Genomic DNA, 27508 nt, shown 5'->3' with positions numbered 1-27508 from the left:
CATCAGGCTCCTCTAACACGACCACTGTGGTGTGCCTCGCATCAGGCTCCTCTAACACGACCACTGTGGTGTACCTCGCATCAGGCTCCTCTAACACGACCACTGTGGTGTACCTCGCATCAGGCTCCTCTAACACGACCACTGTGGTGTGCCTCACATCAGGCTCCTCTAACACGACCACTGTGGTGTACCTCACATCAGGCTCCTCTAACACGACCACTGTGGTGTACCTCACATCAGGCTCCTCTAACACGACCACTGTGGTGTACCTCACATCAGGCTCCTCTAACACGACCACTGTGGTGTACCTCGCATCAGGCTCCTCTAACACGACCACTGTGGTGTACCTCGCATCAGGCTCCTCTAACACGACCACTGTGGTGTACCGCGCATATCAGGCTCCTCTAACACGAGGCGGGCCCGGCACCGGACTTCGCTATCCTCAATCTTACCTACAGGAGGCCTCTATATACATTTGTACCACACACGGTTCTGGTGCTTGCATTTGCCTCGGGCACCTGCTCCACCCCTCCTCCCAGGTAAAGCTTCCACAACACCGGTGGTGGTGATGGTGGTGATGACGATGGTGGAGGTAGTTATTGGTGGTGCTGGAGGTGGAGGGTGAGGTGGAGAGGCCGCCGGAACATGGCTGAGGCTCCGGTGAACACGCCATCATTTCTCGGCTGGAGGAGACCCCGTCGGGGACGTTCTGGTCCTTGGCGCGGAAATACAACCATCTAGCCAGCCATTCATCCAGTCAACCAGTGAACCAATAAAAGAGCTAGGCAGCCAGTCAGGCAGCCAGCCAGGCAGTAGCTAGGCAGCCCGCCAGGCAGCCCGCCAGGCAGCCAGCCAGGCAGCCAGCCAGGCAGCCAGCCAGGCAGCCAGCCAGGCAGCCAGCCAGGCAGCCAGTCTGACGAACACAAGAAACCTCTTAGTTCCCAACCTTCGTCACAAAGTTCCACGGCATCATTCCAAAAAGCAAAGACTTAATGTTTAGTAAAGCCAGCCATAAAGTGACATAGTTTACCTTTAAACTGAGTCATTACTAAATGTCTCAATTCTCTTTATAAATCTCTCCTGATTCTCTACATCTGTCATGACAGACAGATGTGAAGTGCCCGTGGACGTCTCCCCAACACTTGTGACTTGTAAAATGTCAGCCCACGCCTCCCATACGTGTGTAAGCGTTCCAGTTTACCTCCCACTGGTGTGTAAGCGCCCCAGTTTACCTCCCACTGGTGTGTAAGCGCCCCAGTTTACCTCCCACACTTCATAACACGAACAACCGTCCCCCCCTCTAGTTCAGCTGCTTGGGCACTTTTCAAGTGGCATTTTCCTGTATCAGCAGTTTAGACTATTACATTTGCAATACTTGCCTTTCACTACCACATTACAGCACCTGCCGTCCACTACCACATTACAAGACCTGCCGTCCACTACCACATTGCAGGACCTGCCGTCCACTACCACATTACAGCACCCGCCGTCCACTACCACATTACAGCACCTGCCGTCCACTACCACATTACAAGACCTGCCGTCCACTACCACATTGCAGGACCTGCCGTCCACTACCACATTACAGCACCCGCCGTCCACTACCACATTACAGCACCTGCCGTCCACTACCACATTACAAGACCTGCCGTCCACTACCACATTGCAGGACCTGCCGTCCACTACCACATTACAGCACCCGCCGTCCACTACCACATTACAGCACCCGCCTTCCACTACCACATATACATGGCGGTGGTGCGCGCTGCTAACCACGACGATTAATCGCTGCCAGACCTGCAATCCTCGAGCCAGTGAGGACGGGGTGTAACAAATAAGTTAACTCTGTACCATAGACAAACCTGTTCTCACCCCCTTTTTTTTGGAGGGGGGGGGGAAGGGGGTCTGTCTGCAGGGAACGAGCTGCAGTTCTCGGGCCCCATCAGGTATCTGGTTAAGCGACTCCCGAGTTCACTCTACTTTTTGTATTTTGTAAGTTGTGACCAAGTCTCTTCTTGCCTTTCCATTTTATAGTGATGTAAGGGTCTTAGTTATAACTAATTCTCGTGTTATAGCTCTCTTTGTTTTATTCTTTTCTGTGTTCATTGAGGTGAATGTTTCTTTTCTGGTGCTGCAAACTCTGAAGCAGGTCTCATGTAGGTGATGAAAACTTCCATATAATTTTATGCATTCAAATTTCTGAAGCGATAAGGGAGGGGGGTGGGTGGGAGGGGGGGGGGTGTGTGTGTGTGTGTGTGTGTGTGTGTGTGTGTGTGTGTGTGTGTGTGTGTGTGTGTGTGTGTGTGTGTGTGTAGTGTGTGTGTGTGTGTGTGTGTGTGTGTGTGTGTGTGTGTGTGTGTGTGTGTGTGTGTGTGTGTAGTGTGTGTGTGTGTGTGTGTGTGTGTGTGTGTGTGTGTGTGTAGTGTGTGTGTGTGCACGCATTTATCTGCAGATTGGTGGCTTTACAAGAAGCGCGCCGGGACATAACCAGCGCCAGAACTGACTCACCTCTACATCAGGCTACATCAGGAACGGCTCACTCTCTCGTTTCTTTAATTCTGTGTCTGTGGCATAAAGTTCAGTCAGTTAGAAGCGAGGTGTTTGTGGCCTTGAGCTGGGCGAAATTACTTTCTGCTTGGGAGTTTTCTTGAGTTGCTCCTGCATGCCTCTGCATCCGCTTCTCAAGTCGGTGACGCCACCAAGATGAAACAGCCGACTGTAGGAAGTGTCATGCCTCTCAAGCTGTTGGATAATTCCAGAAAGTAAATAGAGGGAGGTGATTTCTTCAGTACCTGTAACGTGTTCGGTACCCGTTTTGTGCTGTACCTCACCTCTCCCCTCAACTGCACCTCATTCATCCCCTCAGCTGCATATCATTCGTTTCCTGCTGCACCTCTCCAAGGGGCCCCCCTCCCCTCGTTCCCTGCTGCTCCTCACCCCTGCCTCCCCCTTGCTGCACCTCTCCAACCAAGTGCGGCCTCTGTGCTCCCTGTGCAGGGATGCACCTACCTGAGAGTGCCTCAGGAGATACGTAGCTTCACCTTCAGACAGCTTAATAAGCAACTAACTTTGTCCTACCTCTAGCTGGGATTAGCGGCTAAGATAAAACGGGAGAGGTCCGTCGCGGGACGGCGATTTGGCGACACGGGTGTGGTTCTCATCTCCGTGTCCTGTCCGTGTCCATTGAGTGCCAGCCGGCAGTCCTGAGCCAGGGAGTTGGTGTCGGGTCCGTCACTGACCTCTAGAGAGCACCCCGTGTCAGGGGGCCTTGATGGGACCTTCACTCACCATTCCTTCCTGCATGGCGTCCGGCGCAGCAAGGAGGTCCTGGGGGTGCCGGGGGCTTGGGGAAGGTCACCTTGGGACGCGCAGCATCCTCCGGCCGGGTTATCACCTGCTGGGAACACACCCACACCCCAGCACCGTGGCACTCTCACACCCACCCCTTCCTGGCCCCCTTCGCTTCCACCCAGCCGTTGAACGCTGCTCTCTGATAAGTTAATGCAAGTGAAGAAGCATTGCATGCATCTGGCATCATCTTGGTGGCCCAAGACGCACCTTATACTGCTGCAGTGTTTGTGATGTTTTAGTATTCACCTTGAAATGTCTCGCCTGCCCGCCTCGAGGACGTCTACTGTGGAGCAGAACAGATATTCATAGCATCGGAATTTACGTGACAGGAGCTACCTACACAACCCACCACACTGTCGAAGGTCGCCATGACCAACCACAGGAAATGTGGCATCGTAGAGCCTCGCCCTCCACCCACACCATCGTAGAGCCTCGCCCTCCACCCACACCATCGTAGAGCCTCGCCCTCCACCCACACCATCGTAGAGCCTCGCCCTCCACCCACACCATCGTAGAGCCTCGCCCTCCACCCACAACAAAAATACCGCCCCGTACTAACGCCGCTCGCCTGAGAACTTCATTTGTTGCACTTGAGGATGCTGCACGGGTCGTCCGTGCTACTGTGAAGTGGCCCGACACAGTGGCCCGATACAGTGGCCCGACACAATGGCCCGACACAGTGGCCCGACACAATGGTCCGACACAGTACCGACGAGTGGCAGTAACAGCAGCGGGGGCAGCAGCCGAGGAGCCCTGTCCGACGCCTGCAGACACTGCACCCCTGTCCTCCCACTTGTCTGTGTTGCATTGCGTAAAGGTGACTTTGGAGGTGCGAAGTAAGGCGGGGAGGTATCGTAAGAAGGCGCCAAGTCTTCCAGACTTACGATACCTGAGGTGGTCAGGCAGGTGTGTGGGGTTTTACTTCACATCTGACAAACCTGACATACAAGTCCCCTACTTACACATTTACCAGGAAGAAACAAGAGGACAACGCACATTTATATATATATATATATATATATATATATATATATATATATATATAGAGAGAGAGAGAGAGAGAGAGAGAGAGAGAGAGAGAGAGAGAGAGAGAGAGAGAGAGAGAGAGAGAGAGAGAGAGAGAGAGAGAGAGAGAGAGAGAGAGAGAGAGAGAGAGAGAGAGAGAGAGAGAGAGAGAGAGAGAGAGAGAGAGAGAGAGAGAGAGAGAGAGAGAGAGAGAGAGAGAGAGAGAGAGAGAGAGAGAGAGAGAGAGAGAGACAGAGAGAGGGAGGGAGGGGGGGCGCAGTTCTTTTTCACATAAATACGCACGCCCACACATCATACACGCCCGCAGGTTTACCTACACAGAAATACAAAAGGCACTCACGCACCCTGCCAGAGCAAGGTGGACGGCAGCGCTCCCTCTCCCCCGTCCCTCCTCGTCCTTCCCGTTGTAGCAAGGTCGGTGATGCCCACCACGCAGGCCGACCACTTCTTTGGCGACCACACCCTCAACCCTCCCCCCCCCCCTCCTCGTAAACAAACCATGGGGTGGAGTCCAGATGGCTGTACCCGCAGGTGGGGATGATGCTATGAACACGGCTCTTCCTGGACCGCGGTAGGTGGGTGTCACGAATCTTCTTCTACATTGGGTAAGGGGGGGTAGTAGGCCGGATTTTCCAGCCTAGACCGACAACCAGAGCGCAACTCCATAGTCTCCTGAGACTGATGGATGCCTGCTACTACTACTACTAGGCCGGATCACGACTCCTGTACGTGGGTAGGATGAGCAAGTTGTTCTTTCAGGCAATGGACATTAATTTTAGGTCGTGATGCTTCCCTGGACATTGTTGTGAGGAACTACTGTGGTAGCCTGTGGTGCTAGGGACCTATGGCGTGTGAATGTCTTTGAAGGGAGTGCTATATGAAAATGGAACAACCTGTTCTCTTTATAGCACGTCGCATGTTGACGTATACCTAAAGCCAAAAACTTATGTACAAGAAAATGGAAGGGGCTCTTGAAATTGACATAATGCCACGGTTTTCTGTTCATGGGTGCCCTGGTAGGTTAGGGTAGGATACTTCAGCACGACAATTTCTTGGCGTTGGGAAAACTCCCGAGAACTGGCTGCAAAAATTAGCGCTGTTGGATTACAATCGCTTGGTTCTCGGGTCAGTTTCTGGATACGTCTTGTGAAGCGTCATTGCTGGGTAAGAGGACCTCCATAATCCCGAGAGGTTCCCCAACAAGGGGAAACCTAACCACTCTGTAGTTCCCCTTGGCAAGCGTAACCAGTTCTCAAACCTAATACGTTATCTACCATTGCGTCAAACTTCCGGTGCTTCAGTGAAATTACAAGCACCTCAACACCATCGAGGAGGGCAGGAGGAAGGCGGGGCCCAAGAAATGTACACTTCACGCACCTCCCCGACGCCGCTAACAAGTCATCCTTCGCGCGGCAATCTTCCCCATATTTGCGCCACCTGCCTCAATACCACGTCCATCCAACACACGCCGCCAGCTATCCAAGGTTAACTCCAACTTGGCAAGATAATCCGATAAATCGCTTAATACTTTATTATTATTATTATTTTTTGTGGAATGTAATTTTCTCAAGCCCCTGCGCAGATTTTCTTCAAATGGTTAGAGAGTGAAGGGAGGGTTGGTCGTGCGTCTGGCAGCGCCACTCTGGCCTCAAGGTGAACCACAACAAACAGCTCGCGTCTTCGCTCATCCTGGGACAAAAACTGGCGCGCAAGATGTCACCAGCAGTGACCATCACATTATTAACCATTCTCTCCTCACTATTCCTGCGTTAATAGCTTCTTCTTTCTTATATATAATTCATATGAAAATTATTATTGCTGGAACTTTCTTTTCAGTTAACGACAAGAAATTGTTACTTGCAGTAGTTAGTAATGATATAACGGGGGCACCACCAGAATTTTTTATATTTTTAATACAATATGAAAGCCTACTATATCTACAAGGTACCGAGTGTCAATATAAATATATTATTTCCCGTTTTTTGTGGTGTTTAGAGAAAATGGAGATCGTTGGAGGAAATGTTATTGTGCTCAATCATGACCATAATGACACAGATCTGTACCAAGAAAAAGACAGCTTTAAGCAGCTTAAACTGAACACACTTCCCGAAAACTGGGAGCTGTCATTTCCTGCGTCAGTAGGAGTGAGGCGAGGTAGTTACCAGGAGACGGTGCTGTGTGTGACGATAACACCTGGGAGGGACACCAGGACACGATAGCACCTGGGAGGGACACCAGGACACGATAGCAACTCGGTTATGAGACAGAATGAAGGAATGCTGCCCATCCTCCAAGAAACGAGGCCGTTGTACACACACACACTTTAGGCGGGCCCAAAGAGCCAGAGCTCAACCCCCGCAAGCACAACTAGGTGAGTACTAGAGGGGAGTACTGGGCAAGCCCAAGTCTGTCTGTCTGTCTCACACATAATTAGCCACAATGAATAATGTAATCGCAAAGTTATTTTTACTATTGTTATGTCGTGTATACGATGAATAACTGAAAGTCTGTTGAACAACAAAGGATAACTAAATCCCCATTTCAGACTGTATAGGAGTCGCTGGTTGTCGGAAAAGGAGCCAATGCTACTTAAGGGGGCGCATGGGGGGAGGGGGGTTGATCCCCATACGATTACATATCACTATGCAAAGTTGAATGAGGCTAACCGCGAGCGTCTTGCCTCCATCCTCGAATACAGATAAAAATTGAAATTGAAGTAAGTTTATTGAGTTATAAATGCACCCAAAGGGATGAGGTAGCTCAAGCCGTACAGAGGAGAGGGCAGGAATCCTCGCGCCTCGGGCTGCACCACCTTATGCAATAACCATTTCGTAGCAGCCTTAAAATTATTAACCGGGCGGGGCCGGTTATTGAGAAGGAACCGGCAGAAAAACCTGGACGCTGGCTTGCGTTGACGGGACCCGGGGGGGGGGGGGGGGAGGGGGAGGACTCTATATAGGAGGACCTCTCCCTCCGGCCTGGCCCCACCCGACCCCTCCTCCTCCTCCTCCTCCCACGCCTGGTACATCTTCTCCTAGTCCTCCTCCTCCTCCTCCTGGTCCACCTCCTCCTCCCAGTCCACCTCCTCCTCCTCCTCCTAGTGCACCTATGGCAGCTCCTCTTTCCCATACACAATCATGCCAATTCCTCGTCTTCCGTGCACCTCCCTCCCGAAAAAAACTATCGCCCAGGGGAAGGAGGGAGTGATGGAGAGAGAAAGAGAGAGAGAGAGGGAGAGGATGGTGAGAGATGCGACGCGCGAACCATGTAGATTAGCAGGCGGAGGAGGTGGGAGGGTAGGTGGGAGGGTAGGTGGGAGGGTAGGGTGCGTGACACGGGTCGGGTGGCCTTGGTGTGGGTGTGGCTGGTGGGCCGCCCTTGAGGCACCCAGGAGAGGTGGGACACACCCACCCCGCTGCTAGGGGGCGGCAGGGAAGGGTGGGGCTGGAATGGGTCGGCAGAGGAGGTAGGGGTGTGTCGGTGAGGGATAAGGTAGGAAGGGGGTCACCATAATCCCCGAGGAAGAGGTGACGGGAGGGGAGAATACTTGACAGTGACAATGTAGAGTATAAACATGGTAGTAGTAGTAGTTATAAAAGTTGTAGTAGTAGTGGTAGTTGTAGTGGTAGTAGTTATAAAAGTTGTAGTAGTAGTGGTAGTTGTAGTGGTAGTAGTTATAAAAGTTTGTAGTAGTAGTTTAAAAGTAGTAGTAGTGATGGTAGTAGTAGTAGTTATAAAAACTGTAGTACTACTGTGTAACATATTTTTGGGCACTTCCTTGGTACTAAGTGTTGTTTCCTAATGGCTCAAGCCTCCAAAGTATAGAAAATGGCAGTTATTCCCCACAAACCTTGTTTAGTGTGAGCAGGACGACCTGTCCTCCTGCCACCAGCGCTCCAGCACTCCAGTCGCTTCCAAGCACTCGGAGACGCCGGTAGCAGCTCGCGGCTCGCGTCCAAAGCTGCATGCTGCTCCGAAATGGGAAGAGGTCTCGGTCTCTCTCGGTCTCTCTCGGTCTCCCTCGGTCTCCCTCGGTCTCTCTCTCTCTCTCTCTCTCTCTCTCTCTGCACACCTCAGAGAGCATTACAACAGCATCTAATCCTTAGCCGGATTTGCTCGATATATTCTGCGTCCGGCTGGAAGGTCATCGGAGACTGTAACAAGTTTCCACTGCTATCTTTATACCTCTGTGACAGGTAGGGGGACAGACTACCACAGTTCCTTCTCGAGGGGAAGGACCAGCGGCAACAGGGAGCCACTGGCAGGCCCCAGCAGGTGCTGTGTACACCAAATGGGATTTTATGCAACAATTTGTTACAGCCTGGAGTAAGGAGTCTGCAGCCTTCAGGTACCTTCAAGACGTCTTCTCCTAAGCTTTCTGAAGCAAAAGTTAAAGAGGAGTTGAAGTTGAAAAGTTAAAAGAATGAGTTGCTATAAAAGTAGCAGTAATAGTTGAAGTAGTAGTAGTACTGGTAGTTGAGGTAGTGGTACTGGTGGTTGAGGTAGTAGTACTGGTAGTTTATTTGTTGTCAAGTTAGGTTTAGTTACAAGAGATATAGTTAAGTTAGTTTTGTTCTTCGTAAGATACAGTGGGAGGTTTAACTCCTAGATGGAAGCTGTAATTTGGCTAAAATATTATTGTGCACCACGTATATAAGACCAATGCTCAAGTATGCAGCAACAGTATGAAGTTTCACGTATTCAAGCCCACGAATAACGTCGAGAATGCTACTGGGTTTCTCACCGGCTTTGTATAAAAGTAGAGGTGTAATAAATACGGAGAAACATTAAATGCAATCAATATCTTTTCATAAGAGAGAGAAGAATCACAGGGGAACATGATCACAACATACTAGATACTTGAGAGTACTGACAAGATGAACCAGGACTGGAGAGACCAGAACGAGAGGGAACAGGGGGATGTTGAATAAGTAAGAATGGTCCCTCTCCCGAACACCACAGCCGTTCCCCCACCTTGCTACGCACGCACGCACGCACGCACGCACTCATGCAACCTTAAACTGGCACCTTGGACAATGAGGTGGCCAGGGTCTCCCGGGCGGGGACAGGTGGCCCTGGACGTCACCTTGTAGTGAGGGTGTGGTACAGGGTTGGGGGTCCGGGGGTCCCTGGGAGTCCCTGGTGGTCCCTGTCATGCTGTCAGGGACAACAACGAGGGGACCTTACCTCGTGGTGCCCTCAGTGTCTGTGTTCACCTAGTTGTGCTTGCAGGGGCTGAGCTCTGCTATTTCGGCCCGCCTCTCAACTGTCAATCAACTGTTACTAACTACTATTTTTTGTCCACACACACACACACACACACACACACACACACACACACACACACACACACACACCAGGAAGCAGCCCGTAACAGCTGTCTAACTCCCAGGTACCTATTTACTGCTCGGTAACAGGGGCATCAGGGTGAAAAAAACTTTGCCCATTTGTTTCTGCCTAGTCCGGGAATCTAACCGGGCCAAGGATTAAGAGTCCCGCACGCTGGCCACTCAGCTACCAGACCCCTTGTGTGTGTGTGTGTGTGTGTGTGTGTGTGTGTGTGTGTGTGTGTGTGTGTGTGTAAGGAGGAGAAACATGTATAAATGTATTAACTATACACAGGTAGGAGTGGAGGCGGCAGGCGCCCTTATACCAGCGTAAGTCAATCGCCCTCAACCTCTACTTGAAGGAGCCCCAAACATGCACGCAATGTGAGTGCACCTGAAGGGTGGAGAAGGTGCTCACTCGCCTGGCGATGGACGGCACTAGTTCACCTAGGTGTAGGAGAGTGTACTGGTGGCGCACTGAGGTATAACTTGCAGGGGCTGCTTAGGGGCACTGAGGTATACCTTGCAGGGGCTGCATAGGGGCACTGAGGTATACCTTGCAGGGGCTGCATGGGGGCACTGAGGTATACCTTGCAGGGGCTGCATGGGGGCACTGAGGTATACCTTGCAGGAGCTGCTTAGGGGCACTGAGGTAACCTTGCAGGGGCTGCTTAGGGGCACTGAGGTATACCTTGCAGGAGCTGCTTAGGGGCACTGAGGTATACCTTGCAGGAGCTGCTTAGGGGCACTGAGGTAACCTTGCAGGAGCTGCTTAGGGGCACTGAGGTAACCTTGCAGGGGCTGCTTAGGGGCACTGAGGTATACCTTGCAGGAGCTGCTTAGGGGCACTGAGGTATACCTTGCAGGGGCTGCTTAGGGGCACTGAGGTATACCTTGCAGGAGCTGCTTAGGGGCACTGAGGTATACCTTGCAGGGGCTGCTTAGGGGCACTGAGGTATACCTTGCAGGGGCTCACGGGAAGAGACATATGGAAATAATATATAGTTAATAAACACATTCACTCATTTTCTTTAACTTAAGGCCGTCATATGTGTGATCCTAGAAGGTGGATATGATAACCTGGGGTACAGGTGTGGCAAATGATACAGGTGTGTGTGACCCAGGGTTTGGGTGTGACTCAAAGGACAGGTGTATGACAGGGGACAGGTTTTACACACGTGTGACATGATACAGCTATGACTGAAGGTTCAGCTGTCCGACACAGGGGACAGGTGTGGCGCAAGATACAGGTGTGGCACTGGATGCAGGTGTGAGACAGGGAACGACTCAAGATAGAGGTGGGAGTTAAGACACACATGAATCTAGTTCCAAGTGTTACACAGATACAGGTGTCATTCAAGGTACAGACATGACTCAAGATACAGGTGTGTACAGTGTATACACCTGTATCTTGATCCAGAGTGTACAGGTGTGCCACAGGGCTCAGCTATAGCTCACCGAGAACAACAGGAAGGAACTGAGCCATTCAGGTAACATTCCTCGCCCCTCCGCCCACCCCAAGGACCTCATCGCAGGTTACTGCCTCCAGGAAACTGAGGTTATACATGTAACGTGTGAGTACCGGTGGGGAGTTGGGAGTGCCAGGGGGCGCTAACGGGGTGCCGGGGAGCGCTAACGGAGAGCGAGGGGTTGCTAACGGAGTGCCAGGGGGCGCTAACGGGGTGCCAGGGGGCGCTAACGGGGTGCCAGGGGGCGTTAGGAGATGCCAGCTGGTGCTGGGGAGTGCCAGAAAGCACTAGAGGATACCTAGGGTTGATATATCGTGCTAGGGAGTGCCAGGAGAACAAGGGGGTGCCAGGGAGCTCTGAGGGTGCCAGAAGGACTAGGGGGGGTGCCAGGGGCGCTAGAAGATGCCACTGGGACTAGGGACGCCAAGGAAAGCTGGGGGGGGGGTGCCAGGGAGCCCTAGGGGGCTCTTTAGGTGCTAGTGGGCATTTTGTTTTTTGGTAGGTGCTCCATGGCTTTGTGTGGCTTATGGCGTTGACAGCTTCCAGGGAGCACAATCACTGATTGTATCGTATCGCTGTGTGATGTGAGTGTAGGGGAGAGAGAGAGAGAGAGAGAGAGAGAGAGAGAGAGAGAGAGAGAGAGAGAGAGAGATGGGGTTGGGGTTTTAGAGGGTGGGGTGGGGGGAGGAGAGGGGTGGGGGGCGTGGGAGCCAGCAGGGGCCGTGGTTGAGGGGGGTCTGGGATCAACGTCCGACGATGGCCGCCTTCTGGGTTACTGGGTCTGTGTCGCCTGGCTAACACCCTCCTCCTCCTCCTCCTCCTTCACACACACACACACACACACACACGCAAATGCACACACATTAGGTGAGTGCATGGGGTGGAACACGAACAAGGGGACATAGGTGGAAACTGAGTACCCAAATGAGCCACAGGGGCGTTAGAAAGAACATTTTCAGTGTCAGAGTAGTTAACAGATGGAATGCATTAGGCAGTGATGTGGTGGAGGTTGACTCCATACACAGTTTCAAGTGTTGATATGATAGAGTCCAGTAGGCTCAGGAACCTGTACACAAGTTGATTGACAGTTGAGAGGCGGGACCAAGGAGCCAAAGCTTAACGCCCGCAAGTACAACTAGGTGAGTACTTCTGTTTACATCTGTACATGTGGTTGTTGACACGAGTGAAGAGGTGCAGTTATGAGGGCGGTGGTGCCAAGTGTCGTCAGGGAGAGCAACACACGCTGCAGTATCCAGCAAGCACAAGTACAGGCGAGGTATGCGGCCGGCGCATGACGGCAACGTCGGCCCAACGGGTCGACGACGTCGTGGAGAAAGTACCAATAGCGGAAAAGTTCACAGCTTCGACGCTCCGTGATTGGCCCCTTGCACGCGTGACGTCACAGTTCCAGCCAAATGTAGGCCGAGGATTAGATTTAGCGGGGAACCCTTTCGTGCTTTTTTCACATCACCCTCTAATATATCCCGCGTTCCTCCTCAATGATAAGAGTTATAGTACAATATATTTTCGCCGAGGATTCTATACGTCAAAATGGGATGTAGTGTTCGAGAGGATAAGATATGCGTAACTGTCACTTCAGGAGTCTACGTACGCTAGATGCACGGCGGAGTGCCGTGTCCTGCCGCCGTGTCTACGGTCACTGAGGACCGCCACTAACAACGGTCCAGGAAGGCTCTTGCTTCCCATCCGGTGCTTGTCCTACTTGGCGCCCTTTCTTGCCAGTTGTCACTCGTCTGCACCGTTATGTACCCCCATCCTCCCTAGCACCGGTACCCCCTCCCCCAGCAGCACCGGTACCTCGCCCAGCAGCACCGGTACCTCCCCCAGCAGCACCGGTACCTCCCCCAGCAGCACCGGTACCTCCCCCAGCAGTGTCTAAGGTTAGACCATTGTCAATGTCATGGTCACCTGGAGAGCGAGATTCTTACATTTAAAATCTTTATATTTTTACTCGTGGTGCCGTACCCTAGCGGTGCCGTACCCTAGCGGTGCCGTGCCACCATTATTACCAGTGCCATAACAACATTCAACCAGTAAATTCCATTAGGATTGCTTCGCTCTTTCAATATTGCAGAGAACCTTGTGTCTTAATCACTTTCTGTGATGCATTTTTCCTCCCCTTAACTTTCCTTGTTATACCACCTCTTGCTTCCCCCTCTCCCCTGCTCCTCCCCTTAGTATTCCCCTGCCCCTGCCCTTAGTATTCCCCTGCCCCTGCCCTTAGTATTCCCCTGCCACCATACCCCCCTCACCCTCCCCCTCCCCCGCCTTCCTCTCCTCTAGAAGGGAGGCAGCGGCCGGTCAGTGAACTCTACCTCGATGCTCTACTTCTTCCAGGTCTGGAGAAGTGGTGCCCTGGAGTAGTGTGGCCCTGGTGGTGGTGGTGGTGGTGTGGCCCTGGTGGTGGTGGTGGTGTGGCCCTGGTGGTGGTGGTGGTGTGGCCCTGGTGGTGGTGGTGTTGTGGCCCTGGTGGTGGTGGTGTGGCCCTGGTGGTGGTGGTGGTGTGGCCCTGGTGGTGGTGGTGGTGTGGCCCTGGTGGTGGTGGTGGTGTGGCCCTGGTGGTGGTGGTGTGGCCCTGGTGGTGGTGGTGGTGGTGCTGGTGGTGTGGCCCTGGTGGTGGTGGTGTGGCCCTGGTGGTGGTGGTGTGGCCCTGGTGGTGGTGGTAGTGGTGTGGCCCTGGTGGTGGTGGTGGTGGTGTGGCCATGGTGGTGGTGGTGGTGGTGTGGCCCTGGTGGTGGTGGTGGTGTGGCCCTAGTGGTGGTGGTGTGGCCCTGGTGGTGGTGGTGGTGTGGCCCTGGTGGTGGTGGTGGTGTGGCCCTGGTGGTGGTGGTGGTGGTGTGGCCCTGGTGGTAGTGGTGTGGCCCTGGTGGTGGTGGTGGTGTGGCCCTGGTGGTGGTGGTAGTGGTGTGGCCCTGGTGGTGGTGGTGGTGGTGTGGCCATGGTGGTGGTGGTGGTGGTGTGGCCCTGGTGGTGGTGGTGGTGTGGCCCTAGTGGTGGTGGTGTGGCCCTGGTGGTGGTGGTGGTGTGGCCCTGGTGGTGGTGGTGGTGTGGCCCTGGTGGTGGTGGTGGTGGTGTGGCCCTGGTGGTAGTGGTGTGGCCCTGGTGGTGGTGGTGGTGTGGCCCTGGTGGTGGTGGTGTGGCCCTGGTGGTGCTGGTGGTGTGGCCCTGGTGGTGGTGCAGGTGTGACTACTGTTACCGGTAATGTCCAAGGATGGGTTGCGTGGTTTAGGATTCAGTGTTGTGAGGGTGGTAGAGGAGGGTCGTCGCAAAGGTGGTGTTGTGGGCGCCTTCTGGTCCCTCAGGACCCTACCCCAGCTCTTGTCTCATGGGGACGGAGGGCTGACGAACGGGACCTGGAGAGCAAGAGGGAGGGTCAAGATGGAGGGTCAAGAGGGAGGGTCAAGAGGGGAGAGAGTCTGGAGATGAGAGAGAAGGAGAGGGGAAGATGAGAGGTGACGGCGTGCATAGTGAAGGCTTACAAGCAATTTACCGAGTAAGATAAGTTGAGGATTGGCGTAACCAGAGATAGAGAGGTCATACTGCGTGTTCTAGGATGATATGGCAGGTAGCGTGTGTTGGGTATTAGCGCCGAGTTTTGAGTGCGCGTAGTGTGGCGGGAAATAGTTCACTACCATGTGTGTGTGTGTATTTACTATTTGTGTCTGCAGAATCGAGCTATTAGCTCTTGGATTCGCCTTTCTAACCAATCAATTTTTTCCTCTATTATGTCTACTACATATATTTCTCTCTAACACACTCAGACACCCCCAGGAAGCAGCCCGTAACAGCTGTCTAACTCCCAGATACCTATTTACTGCTAGGTAACAAGGAGGCATTCAGGGTGAAAGAAACTTTGCCTATTTGTTTCGAACCCGGGCCACAGAATTACGAGTCCTGCGCGCTGTCCACTCAGCTATCAGACCCTCCGTGTGTGTGTGTGTGTGTGTGTGTGTGTGTGTGTGTGTGTGTGTGTGTGTGTGTCTGTATGTGTGAATGTTCTTATGTTTTACATGTCAATAAATTAGTGTGTACATGAATGTGTGTGTGTGTGTGTGACTGGCTTAACCCTCTCCCCCCCCCCTCCCAACACATCCACCATTCAGACCCCAGTCAGTCATCACCATACAACCATAGTTTACCCTCCCACCATACTTCCTTCCCCTTCCCTCTTTCCCAGTCCCGTTACCACTCCCCTTCACCCCCTCCCATCGCATGAAAGGGAGGAAGGAACATGGGGGAAAAGAAGGGGGTTCGCAGTTGGGGAAGATAGCGGATCACTCCCCCACCCCCTCTAAACTCCGCCATCTTGGACCCTTGGTGATGGGTAAAAGAAAGGGGGATGGGGCTAGTAGGTGGGTGGGGGGGGGGGGGGATGGGGCTAGTAGGTGGGGGGGATGGGGTTCTTTTAGCTTCCCCTCTTTTTTCCAACTTACTATACACATATCGACCCTCTCACCCCCTATCCCCCGTCCCTCTAGACCTGTCCCTGGCCCCGTGCCCCAAGACCCGTCCCTGGCCCCGTGCCCCAAGACCCGTCCCTGGCCCCGTGCCCCAAGACCCGTCCCTGGCCCCGTGCCCCAAGACCCGTCCCTGGTCCCGTGCCCCAAGACCCGTCCCTGGCCCCGTGCCCCAAGACCCGTCCCTGGCCCCGTGTCCCAAGACCCGTCCCTGGCCCCGTGCCCCAAGACCCGTCCCTGGCCCCGTGCCCCAAGACCCGTCCCTGGCCCCGTGCCCCAAGACCCGTCCCTGGCCCCGTGCCCCAAGACCCGTCCCTGGCCCCGTGCCCCAAGACCCGTCCCTGGCCTCGTCCCCTACACGCTAGAACCTTCCACTTAATTGCCCTTCTTATAGTTGAAGCTTGGTAATCCTTCAGTTTCTTACTAACGGGTGACGCAAGCCGCGTTACTGGCAGGGTGACGCAAGCTGCGTTACTGGCAGGGTGACGCAAGCCGTGTTACTGGCAGGGTGACGCAAGCCGCGTTACTGGCAGGGTGACGCAAGCCGCGTTACTGGCAGGGGTGACGCAAGCTGCGTTACTGGCAGGGTGACGCAAGCTGCGTTACTGGCAGGGTGACGCAAGCTGCGTTACTGGTAATGACGTGATGATATTGGGTGACGCTCTCTGCGGCGTTTATCTGCGGCAGTGACAGCCAGCGTGGAGGAAGGAGACTGCGGCAGTGACAGCCAGCGTGGAGGGAGACTGCGGCCCTGACAGTGACCGTGGAAGCAAGTGACCTTTATGACGGCGGAGAAAGAATGCGCAGCAAAACCCCCGTCGCATGACGCAGGATCACTTGTGGATAACGAGCAGGAGTGAGGGTGTGCTGGGAGGTCGTGCAGGGGGGGGGGGGGCGGGAGGTCGTGCAGGGGGGGGGCGGGAGGTCGTGCAGGGGGGGGGGCGGGAGGTCGTGCAGGGGGGGGGGGGCGGGAGGTCGTGTGTGTGGGGGGCGGGAGGTCGTGTGTGTGGGGGGGGGGAGGAAAGGTCGTGTGTGTGGGGGGCGGGAGGTCGTGCAGGGGGGGGGGCGGGAGGTCGTGCAGGGGGGGGGGAGGTCGTGCAGTTGGGCGGGAGGTCGTGTGTGTGTGTGGGGGGGGAGGTCGTGCAAGGGGGGCGGGAGGTCGTGCAGTTGGGCGGGAGGTCGTGTGTGTGGGGAGGGGGGTCGTGCAGTAGCCGGGGGGGGGGGGTGAGGAGAGGTTGTGTACTGGGGGTGAGGGTGGTAAAGAACCGCTAAAGAACCCATAAAGCACTACAAGATACCATATATAAATGTTGAAGTCCACTACGGGCTCACCATAGCCCGTGCTACTTGCAACTTTTTGTTCCAAGTAGCTCAGTCTTAAACTACAACAGCCATATATACCAATAACAACCACTTATTTAGGAAAGAGCCACATTTACCGGTAAGAGCCACATTTACCGGTAAGAGCCACATACACCGGTAAGAGCCACATTTACCGGTAAGAGCCACATATACCGGTAAGAGCCACATTTACCGGTAAGAGCCACATATACCGGTAAGAGCCACATATACCGGTAAGAGCCACATATACCGGTAAGAGCCACATATACCGGTAAGAGCCACATATACCGGTAAGAGCCACATATACCAGTAAGAGCCACATATACCGGTAAGAGCCACATATACCAGTAAGAGCTACATATACCGGTAAGAGCCACATACACCGGTAAGAGCCACATATACCGGTAAGAGCCACATATACCGGTAAGAGCCACATATACCGGTAAGAGCCACATACACCGGTAAGAGCCACATACACCGGTAAGAGCCAGAGCAACACGGTAGGAAAAGATGACATAAATGAAGGAACGAAGAGTCTCTCAGCCAGGCAGGCTGTCGGAGCCTTGACATTGACAGTGAAAGAAGCCCTTCCTCCTCTCCCGTCCCCTCTCTCTATCTTTATCTCCGTCTCTCTGTCTCGCTGTATCTGTCTGTCTCGCTGTATTTGTATGTCTCTCTGTATCTGTCTCCTGATGTTGAGTGAATTATCACCTGTCATCCGGTTCATCCAGGAATGTATTTTTAATTCAGCAGTGTCTATTTACCAGCAGAGAGAGAGAGAGAGAGAGAGAGAGAGAGAGAGAGAGAGAGAGAGAGAGAGAGAGAGCTAGCAATAGCTCTAACAGACACACCGGTGCTATATATAGCTCCAGGGGCTTGGCTATAGTCCTTGAAGCTTCTGGGTCGTGGCGGCCCACAACAGCTGCCAAGAAGGAAAACAATTAAGACAAAAGATGCAAGACGGAACAAGGAACCCCCCAAAGAGGTGTTTCTTGTCGAATATGTTGGAGTGTGAAGCACGAGAGGTAAACAGGCAGCAAGAGGGAGCTGGGGGTGCGGGTGTTGGGTAAGTGCAGCACGAGGAGCTCAGAGATGGGTAAGGGCGAGAGGTGGTGATGATGGAGAGGGAGGGAGGGAGAGAGGGAGGGGTGGAGTGCTGTGGAGGTTTTGTTACTGCAGAGTCAACGACCTGACTGGCCGTGCTGGACCCTCCCTCACCCCCCCTCACTCCTACCTTCTCTCTCTCTCCCCCCCTCCGTCACTCCTACCCTTCCCCCACTCCCCCTCCTCCCCACTTTCATACCTCTCCTCGGCTTATTCCTGTTATGCTGGCCCCCATTCTCAAACACTCCCCCCACCCACCTCACTCCGTTTATCATATTTACGCTTCTACGTCAAGTGCTAATCTCTATTGAACCCCTTTCGGATTTCATTATAATCTCTTCTGTGAGAAAACCCACTGGGGCTGTGAGGCGGCGCGAACCCGCAACCGAGGCATTGCAAGTCGCATACTCTACCACTGTACCATCAAGACCTGTTATAAAGCCATACTACCGGATTTCTGCTGAAATCACAGAAGTTCTAGAAGCCTCTCCTGAAGCCAGTTATACGTGTGACCTCCAAGCACTCGGGTGAAGGACAAAGACCTTCACCACCGTACGACCCAACTTCAGATACACACAAAAATCACACTAACGTTGTGTTTATCAATGAGAAAATCTACATTTAATTTGCTCATTGATATATATCCCGTTAGTGTGATTTTCTGCGTTGATCTGTTCTATGTTGTGTTTACTTCCTGTCAATATGGCTCCCGTCTCAGGCTTATGGAAAGGTTACGGGTATCCGTCCTTATATGCGTCTTAATCCGTATGTATTTACGTCTCATCCTCTCTCTCTCTCTCTCTCTCTCTCTCTCTCTCTCTCTCTCTCTCTCTCTCTCTCTCTCTCTCTCTCTCTCTCTCTCTCTCTCTCTCTCTCTCTCTCCTTCACACCGCCATCTCTGCTCGTACCTTCCCTTCACCCCTCGTGATTGTCTTGTGTCTCTCCTGTCATCATTACTCCTATTATGTGCCTGTTGGTCCTCCCAACATGTCTATGCCTGGGTTGGCATCTTACTGTAGCCGCCCGCTGAGCTACGTCACGTTATTATTGGGATTGCTCTTTATTCTCGCTGTTTATTTACACTCGTCTTCCCAGTGGTCTTGTTTTGTTTTATGATAACGGTGCAAGTAATGCTCTGCTTGCTGGAGTGTTTACACCCTGCTGGGCAGGCTAGACCAGGCTGGGGCATCTCTTGTGACACCGCTGGCTTGCCATTTCTGTGGATTTACATCTTTAGTTGTACTTCGCTGTGGCTTACAACGGTGCCTGCAGAACTAAGTTGTTTAAGCTCTCGCTATAATTCCTCGTGTCTGTGTCCTCTCGGCTGAGTGCGGGGGAATTTGTATTTTGCACTTTAGTAGTCTTCAGTTTAATGTGTTTGAGACGAGGGCAAGATGGTTCAATTTCTTGACTTACGTAACGAGATGACAGGTCTTAATGTGTATTGTGCAAGATATTCCTTTAAAAATCATGCATATATATATATATATATATATATATATATATATATATATATATATATATATATATATATATATATATATAAATGCACTGAACCCGATAAAACAAATGTCTACAAATAATGTAGCATACAGCAAGAGGTCGTGGCTACATATCTCAGGCAGCGTTGGACTCTGGAGTAAGGAAGGTGGGGGCTGGAGCAAGGGAGGAGGGGGGTGGGAGCTGAAGTATGCTAGCAGGAGGGAGTATGATAGCAGGAGGGAGGGGGGGGGGCTGGACTATGGTAAACGACATTCATGTCACGCTGGTGGTCAGGAGTGGTGCTACGGGTGAGGACACGAGTCCCTCACAGCTCTCTGATCATTGGCGGGCTGGAATTTGCAGGCAAACTACTTGTGGCCGCGTTGAAATCTCCGAGCGTGCTTCTGCAGATTCTCAGGTACACCCAGACCCCACCAAAACGCACCCCCACTCGGCCAACTCACTCGCCCAACTCACTCACTCGCCCAACTCACTCACTCACTCACTCACTCACTCACTCACTCACTCACTCACTCACTCACTCACTCACTCACTCACTCACTCACTCACTCACTCACTCTCCCCGGCCTCCGAACGGCATTACGCTCTGGCAAACACAGCCTGTAAGACCGAGGCACTAAACAATGCTTACTGGTCACTAACTCATCGCCTTAATTTCTTGACCCGCTCTACCTCATACACACACACACGCCCGCCCGCGCGCGCGCACTCACACGTTTACATTCGGGAAGTGATGTGGTGGAGGCTGACTCCATACAGTTTCAAATGTCGATATGACAGAGCTCGAGAAGCTGAGAAATCTGTACACCAGTAGATTGACGGTTGAGAGGCGGGACCAAAGAGCCGAAGCTCAACTCCCGCAAGCACAACTAGGTGAGTTCACGTACGTACGTACACACACACACACACACGGGTCGAAAGAGCAGAGCTCAACCCCCGCAAGCACAAATAGATGAATACAAATAGGTGAATACACACACACACACACACACACACACACACACACACACGCGCGGGCCTCGCAATTGAGTGGACAGCGCTCGGTGATTGTAGTCCTGAGGGGCCCCTGGTTTGATTTCCGGCAGAGGCCGAAACAAACGGGCTGAATTTCTTTCATCCTGATGCCCCCTGTTGACCTAACAGTAAATAGATACCTGGGAAGTAAAGACAGAGAGGGGGGCTTCCCTCCCCCCCAACGCCTGCGTACCTGGATTGTACCTGAATTGGGTTCTAGGAGTTCTTCTACGCCCCAAGCCTGGCCCTGGGTCAGGCTGGGCTTGTGAGCGCATACACGCTGGAGGGTTCAGCGCCATCTTTGTTGTACTCTACAACACATCCGAAGTCATGTACTATATATATCCACAAAATTATGAACGTTTCAGATCTCCTTAAGGCATTTTTTTGGCATATCTTGTAAGCTTCCCAAAGTATAAGAACATGTCGACGTTCGACAGTGGCCGAGCGCTCTAGAGTTAACGACAGACGGTACTCGACGGTACTCGACGGTACTCGACGGGTGTAGGAAGGAGCGCCAGCGGTCGATGCGGTTAGGTAGCGGGACCTGGAGCCGACCCGACCGACCCGGGTAACGGGAGTGTAGCAGTCGTCATCCAGACCCCCCCTACCCCAGCTCCCCCCACCCCCCTCCTCCAGGCTGCCACGCCCTCTACACACACACACCTGCCCCTCACACATACACATATACCACGCAAATGACACATGTAACCCCCCTCACACACACCATACATACACACACACACACACACACACACACACACACACACACACACACACACACACACACACACACACACACACACAGCTGGAGTCCATACCTAGTTAAACACAAGACAAAGTTAGAGAAGATTCAGAGATATGCCACCAAGGTGAAGGTGATGAGGCGGCCAAGGTGAAGGTAATGAGGCGGCCAAGGTGAAGGTGATGAGGCGGCCAAGGTGAAGGTGATGAGGCGGCCAAGGTGAAGGTGATGAGGCGGCCAAGGTGAAGGTGATGAGGCGGCCAAGGTGAAGGTGATGAGGAGGCCAAGGTGAAGGTGATGAGGCAGTCTTACTCACACATTTTTGATGACTATTTCTAGGCAAGACGACCCGTGATGGCCAGCCTAGCGGCGTTGACACATCAGATGCACAAGATGAGCGTGGACACGAGGCCCACAGGAGCAGTGTGGCTGTGTAACCCACCACACGCCCACAGGAGCAGTGTGGCTGTGTAACCCACCACACACCCACAGGAGCAGTGTGGCTGTGTAACCCACCACACACCCACAGGAGCAGTGTGGCTGTGTAACCCATCACACGCCCACAGGAGCAGTGTGGCTGTGTAACCCACCACACGCCCACAGGAGCAGTGTGGCTGTGTAACCCACCACACGCCCACAGGAGCAGTGTGGCTGTGTAACCCACCACACGCCCACAGGAGCAGTGTGGCTGTGTAACCCACCACACACCAACAGGTCACTCAGGGTACATGTTGAAGGAAATACAAAATATTACCACGGGTATTTGACGTTGATGTCCGGGTCCCCGGCACTCAGTCCCTCGTCTGAATACCTGTCCCGCGCGGAGGGTGCTCGCTGGGGGGTTGGAGGTTGGGGGGGGGGGGACAACGGCCGAGAAGGTGAAACAAAAGAAGGTCGGCCGGGTTACTGGACAGGTTACCGAAACCGATGGAGGTGAAATGTCCTCCCCCGCCGCCCTTCGTCTCTCCCCCTTCCTTCACCCCCACCCGGAAGAAACCTCCAACTTGACCCTCGCCTCGACTGTGGACACACGTGTCTGTCAGCCTGTCTGTCTGTCTGTTGGGTGATGCGGTATAGGTCTATGCCATCTGCCAGCCTGTTTGTTGGGCGATGTTGTTTAGGCCTACTCGGCCTATCAGTCTGTCTGTTGGGTGATCCGGTACATGCCTAATCCGCATATAAGCCTATCTGTCTGTTGGGTGATATACACTCGGGCTGTCAACTGTCTCTTTGTTGGGTGATGTCGCGTGATGTAGTCACGGCCGCCTGTCACGAAATGCATGTCCATCTTTCGCGACGTGGGCCCGCTAGCCTGTCTCACGTCCTGGGGACCAATCCGTGTACCTGTCTCACGTTAGCGTCCTATGCGAGGCGACGCAACTGTCATCATTAACAGGTTCCCGGTGAAGACTGTGGCGTGTGTGCACGCTGTTGTTACGTCAGTAAGTATAAAGCAACATGCTGGCGACGCAAGCAACATGCTGGCGACGCAAGCAACATGCTGGCGACGCAAGCAACATGCTGGCGACGCAAGCACCACGCACTGGACCAAGAGTTGCTCGCAGCTCCTGGCAAGCCTCTTCAGTTCACCCTGCATCAACGTATCATTTCATGAGGAGATTCCTGATACTTGGGAGTCTAAATCTTATCAAGGCGGGTGTTGAGGTCAGCGGCAGCAACTTGACGTTCCGTGGGAGACGGCAGAGGCGGGAAGTAGCAGCTGCGTCAGGTAACAGTAACAGCAAGTGAGGCCGCCGCACGCGCCCACCATGTACCGCCTTAGCGGCCAATAGCCGAGCTGGCGTGGAAGTACCGTAACCCACTACTGTGACCAGGGGCGCCACCACCCCAGTGGGCCACAGCCGACGCAGGGGGGGTCAGGGCCCCTGTGGTAGACTGAAACTCCACGAACCGTTCCCTGACCCCAGGACACCCGAGATTACACTACAACTTCCTGATCTCACAAAGAACTTCTTAAACTATCTCAGGATGAAGGAAGACTACAGTGGAGAGAGAGAGAGAGAGAGAGAGAGAGAGAGAGAGAGAGAGAGAGAGAGAGAGAGAGAGAGAGAGAGAGAGAGAGAGAGAGAGAGAGAGAGAGAGAGAATATGGTTGGGGATGTGAGAGTGTGTGGTGTGCTTGTTCGTATGTGAGAGTCAGGTATGCTCAGGACCCCACGAGGGAGCGGTTAGTGACCCAAGATTACGGTCACTCACGTAACCCTTGACCTGAGTCAGCCATCCCGTCTCACCCCCCCTCCTCCTCCCTCTGTATCTTAACAAATTGGAAATGCTGTACACACACACACACTTATATTTTCAAGTGCATGTACATCATTTGAACCCTACATAAACCTTCAAGAGTAAGTTGACAGTAGAACCCACACCCCCCCTGATGTGTTAGTGGGCCAGAGAGGATTAAACAATTGAGATTGTCAACAACAAAATACCTATAGCCTTTGGAACACAATCTAGAATTGGTACTATACAAGTTATTCAAAGAATATTTTATATCTCCAATGGTGTGACATTGAAGTCTTTATTGTCAACGGAGACGATAGCTCGAGTGTTCCTTGGACACAATATTCTGGGTGTTCCCTAAACACAATAGCCTGAATGTTCACAGTAGCTAGCTGCCAGGGACAAATGACTCGTCGCATGCGACCTTCAAACTTGACGCGAGAGCTCAGTGTTCCTCTGAGGCAGGCAGCACCATAGGCGCTCGCCCTCCAAACTGTGGCCCTCCCAGAGAGGACCACAGTGGAGATCTGCCCTCCAAAGTGCCTAACTCAACCTCCTTCGTCTCTATGTTTACGTAATGGATACAAACCGCACCCCAACCCCGTCCCAATGAGTTAAAAACGAACCCAATGGTTACTTTCATTCTTTTGAGAATTACACGCTCTTTAGAGGGGTGGGGGGTGGGGGGGGGGTGTGGAGCGTCACACAATCATCTATTCACAATCCATGGCGTGTGTGGGAATTGCCGGTGGCCTTACTCCATTGACATTGACAGTCTCGCTGCGTTGTTTTCACTGATCACCCACTGACACACTGACAGCCATCAAAACTACGTCACAATCCACTCACACACTACAGTGCACCCACACACACTACCATCCACCCACTAACACACTACCATTCACCCACTAACACACCACAATCCACCCACACACACTACAATCAACCCACACACACACTACAATCCACCCACTAACACACCACAATCCACCCACTACAACCACAATCCACCCACTACAGTCCACCCACACTCACTACAGTCCACCCACACCCACTACAGTCCACCCACACCCACCACAGTCCACCCACACCCACCACTGTCCACCCACACCCACCACTGTCCACCCACACCCACTACAGTCCACCCACACCCACCACAGTCCACCACAGTCCACCCACACCCACTACAGTCCACCCACACCCACCACAGTCCACCCACACCCACTACAGTCCACCCACACCCACTACAGTCCACCCACACCCACTACAGTCCACCCACACCCACTACAGTCCACCCACACCCACTACAATCCACCCACTAACACACCACAATCCACCCACACACTCCACAATCCACCCACTAACACCACAATCCACCCACTACAACCACAGTCCACCCACACCCACTACAGTCCACCCACACCCACTACAGTCCACCCACACCCACTACAGTCCACCCACACCCACTACAGTCCACCCACACCCACCACAGTCCACCCACACCCACTACAGTCCACCCACTGACACACTGCCACTCATCAACACAATCTTGTTTTCCATATTTTTGTGAAGCTGGTTTTTGTGGGACATATTGACTGATGTGATTGTTTTATGGACTTGGTGAGGTGACGCCTGGCTCCTGGGAGACACTGTCTTGTGGTGAGGATGGTGAGGGTGGTGGTGAGGGTGGGAGTGGTGGTGAGGGTGGGAGTGGTGGTGATGGTGGTGAGGGTGGGAGTGGTGGTGATGGTGGTGAGGGTGGGAGTGGTGGTGATGGTGGTGAGGGTGGTGGTGAGGGTGGGAGTGGTGGTGATGGTGAGGGAGGGAGTGGTGAGGGGTTGTGAGGAAGGTGGTGGTGAGGATGGTGAGGGTTGTGAGGGAGGTGGTGTGGGGATTGTGAATGTTTTGATGGTGATGATGGTGAGTGTTGTAAGGGAGGTAATGCACACCATTCTGTGAGGAGGAAGACAGTGTTGTGTGGGGATGAGGAAGACAGTGTTGTGTGAGGAAGAGGAAGACAGTATTGTGTGAGGAGGAGGAAGACAGTGTTGTGTGGGGAGGAGGAGGAAGACAGTGTTGTGTGGGGAGGAGGAGGAAGACAGTGTTGTGTGTGGAGGAGGAGGAAGACAGTGTTGTGTGAGGAGGAGGAGGAAGACAGTGTTGTGTGGGGAGGAGGAGGAAGACAGTGTTGTGTGGGGAGGAGGAGGAAGACAGTGTTGTGTGGGGAGGAGGAGGAAGACAGTGTTGTGTGGAGGAGGAGGAAGACAGTGTTGTGTGAAGAGGAAGAAGACAGTGTTGTGTGAGGAGGAGGAAGACAGTGTTGTGTGGGGAGGAGGAAGACAGTGTTGTGTGAAGAGGAAGAAGACAGTGTTGTGTGAGGAGGAGGAAGACAGTGTTGTGTGGGGAGGAGGAAGACAGTGTTGTGTGAGGAGGAGGAAGACAGTGTTGTGTGGGGAGGAGGAAGACAGCGTTGTGTGGAGGAGAAGGAAGACAGTGTTGTGTGAGGAGGAGGAAGACAGTGTTGTGTGGGGAGGAAGAAGACAGTGTTGTGTGGAGGAGAAGGAAGACAGTGTTGTGTGATCTGATAAATTGGAGTGATGAGGAAGGCCAATCACACCCCTGAGTCGTGTCCGTCACGTGTTGATGCATGATGATGCCCGTGTAGACAGTATAATGAAGCACAATGACGCGACACCATAAGAGGGTTGAGGTAGTGCCACACTGTGCGAGGCGGTGTACTTACTTGTGTGTGGTGAACGAGTCTCCGAGGAGTAGCGTATCCATAAGGGGCGTCTGCGAGAATCCTTGTCACTAAAGCACTACACTGGCACTGCGAGGCACTGCGACCTCAACACAATAACACCGAGGAGGGAGAGAGGGTTGTCACTGTCGTCTGGCACTATTCAACTACTCATCGTACACAAACAATCCGTACATTGAGATTGGAGGGGGGGCTGCTGCTGCTGCTACAATCACCACTAGCAGTTATAGATGCGGCTGAGAAGCAGTTATGGTTGCTTGGACCAGCGGCGACGGAGAGGAATCCCGTACACCCGAGCGGAGGCTTCACGTGGCGGCGGGCCCCTGGCGAGCGTGTGGCGTGCAGCGCGTGTGCTCGATAAGGCGGTCTGGAGCCAACTAAAGAGCCCGCAAGACCCAGAACCTGCGCGGACCATCCCACCCACCTGCCAGCCCCTCCCTCCACCTGTCACCTCTCCCTCTCCCGTCCCTTCCCGCACCCCTCCTCGCACTCTCCCTCGTGTTCACCTCACTCTCTCACCTGTTACGTCGTCGAGGCGATTAGGAATGCTCGGTCGAGGGCGGCGACACGGCTTCCACTGAACACGTGAAGGGGATCCAGTGGAGAGGAGCACAGTGGAATGGATCAAGTGGAGTGGGTAGGTGACTTGCCCTGACTGTGTTGTGACTGGAGGCACGGGCGGGCGGTTTACCTTCGGCGCCGCCTGCCGCCTCTTCTTCTCTTACTGTCGATTTCTGCAGTCCGTTGTATTCTCGCCTTCTGCCGGCATCTGCTCTGCTGTCTCCGGTTGGTCTATATTGTGTCCGGTTAGTCGATGTTGTGTCCGGTTAGTCGATGTTGTGTCCTGTCGGTCTATGCAAGCTGTGTCCTGTTGGTCTATATTGTGTCCGGTTAGTCGATGTTGTGTCCGGTCGGTCTATGCAAGCTGTGTCCTGTTGGTCTATATTGTGCCCGGTTAGTCGATGTTGTGCCCGGTCGGTCTATGCAGGCTGTGTCCTGTTGGTCTATATTGTGTCCGGTTAGTCGATGTTGTGTTAGGTCGGTCTATGCAGGCTGTGTCCTGTTGGTCTATATTGTGTCCGGTTAGTCGATGTTGTGTCAGGTCGGTCTATGCAGGCTGTGTCCGGTTGGTCTATATTGTGTCCGGTT

At 53.3% G+C, this 27508-nt stretch overlaps 1 protein-coding gene across 1 annotated transcript in view; it reads right to left on the bottom strand.

Annotated features, from left to right (window-relative positions):
- The window catches only part of LOC123758712 (PR domain zinc finger protein 1), a 56105-nt gene extending 29382 nt beyond the window's left edge, over positions 1-26723 (bottom strand). The window contains exon 1 of the mRNA XM_045743288.2: positions 26342-26723. The gene's annotated coding sequence lies outside the window, so the exon portion shown is untranslated. The remainder of the gene's footprint in view (positions 1-26341) is intronic.
- Positions 26724-27508: the final 785 nt, after the last annotated feature.

Source organism: Procambarus clarkii, chromosome 31 (assembly GCF_040958095.1).
Source record: "Procambarus clarkii isolate CNS0578487 chromosome 31, FALCON_Pclarkii_2.0, whole genome shotgun sequence".
NCBI classification, from domain to species: Eukaryota; Metazoa; Arthropoda; class Malacostraca; order Decapoda; family Cambaridae; genus Procambarus; species Procambarus clarkii.
This window is presented reverse-complemented; position numbering and strand designations above follow the sequence as displayed.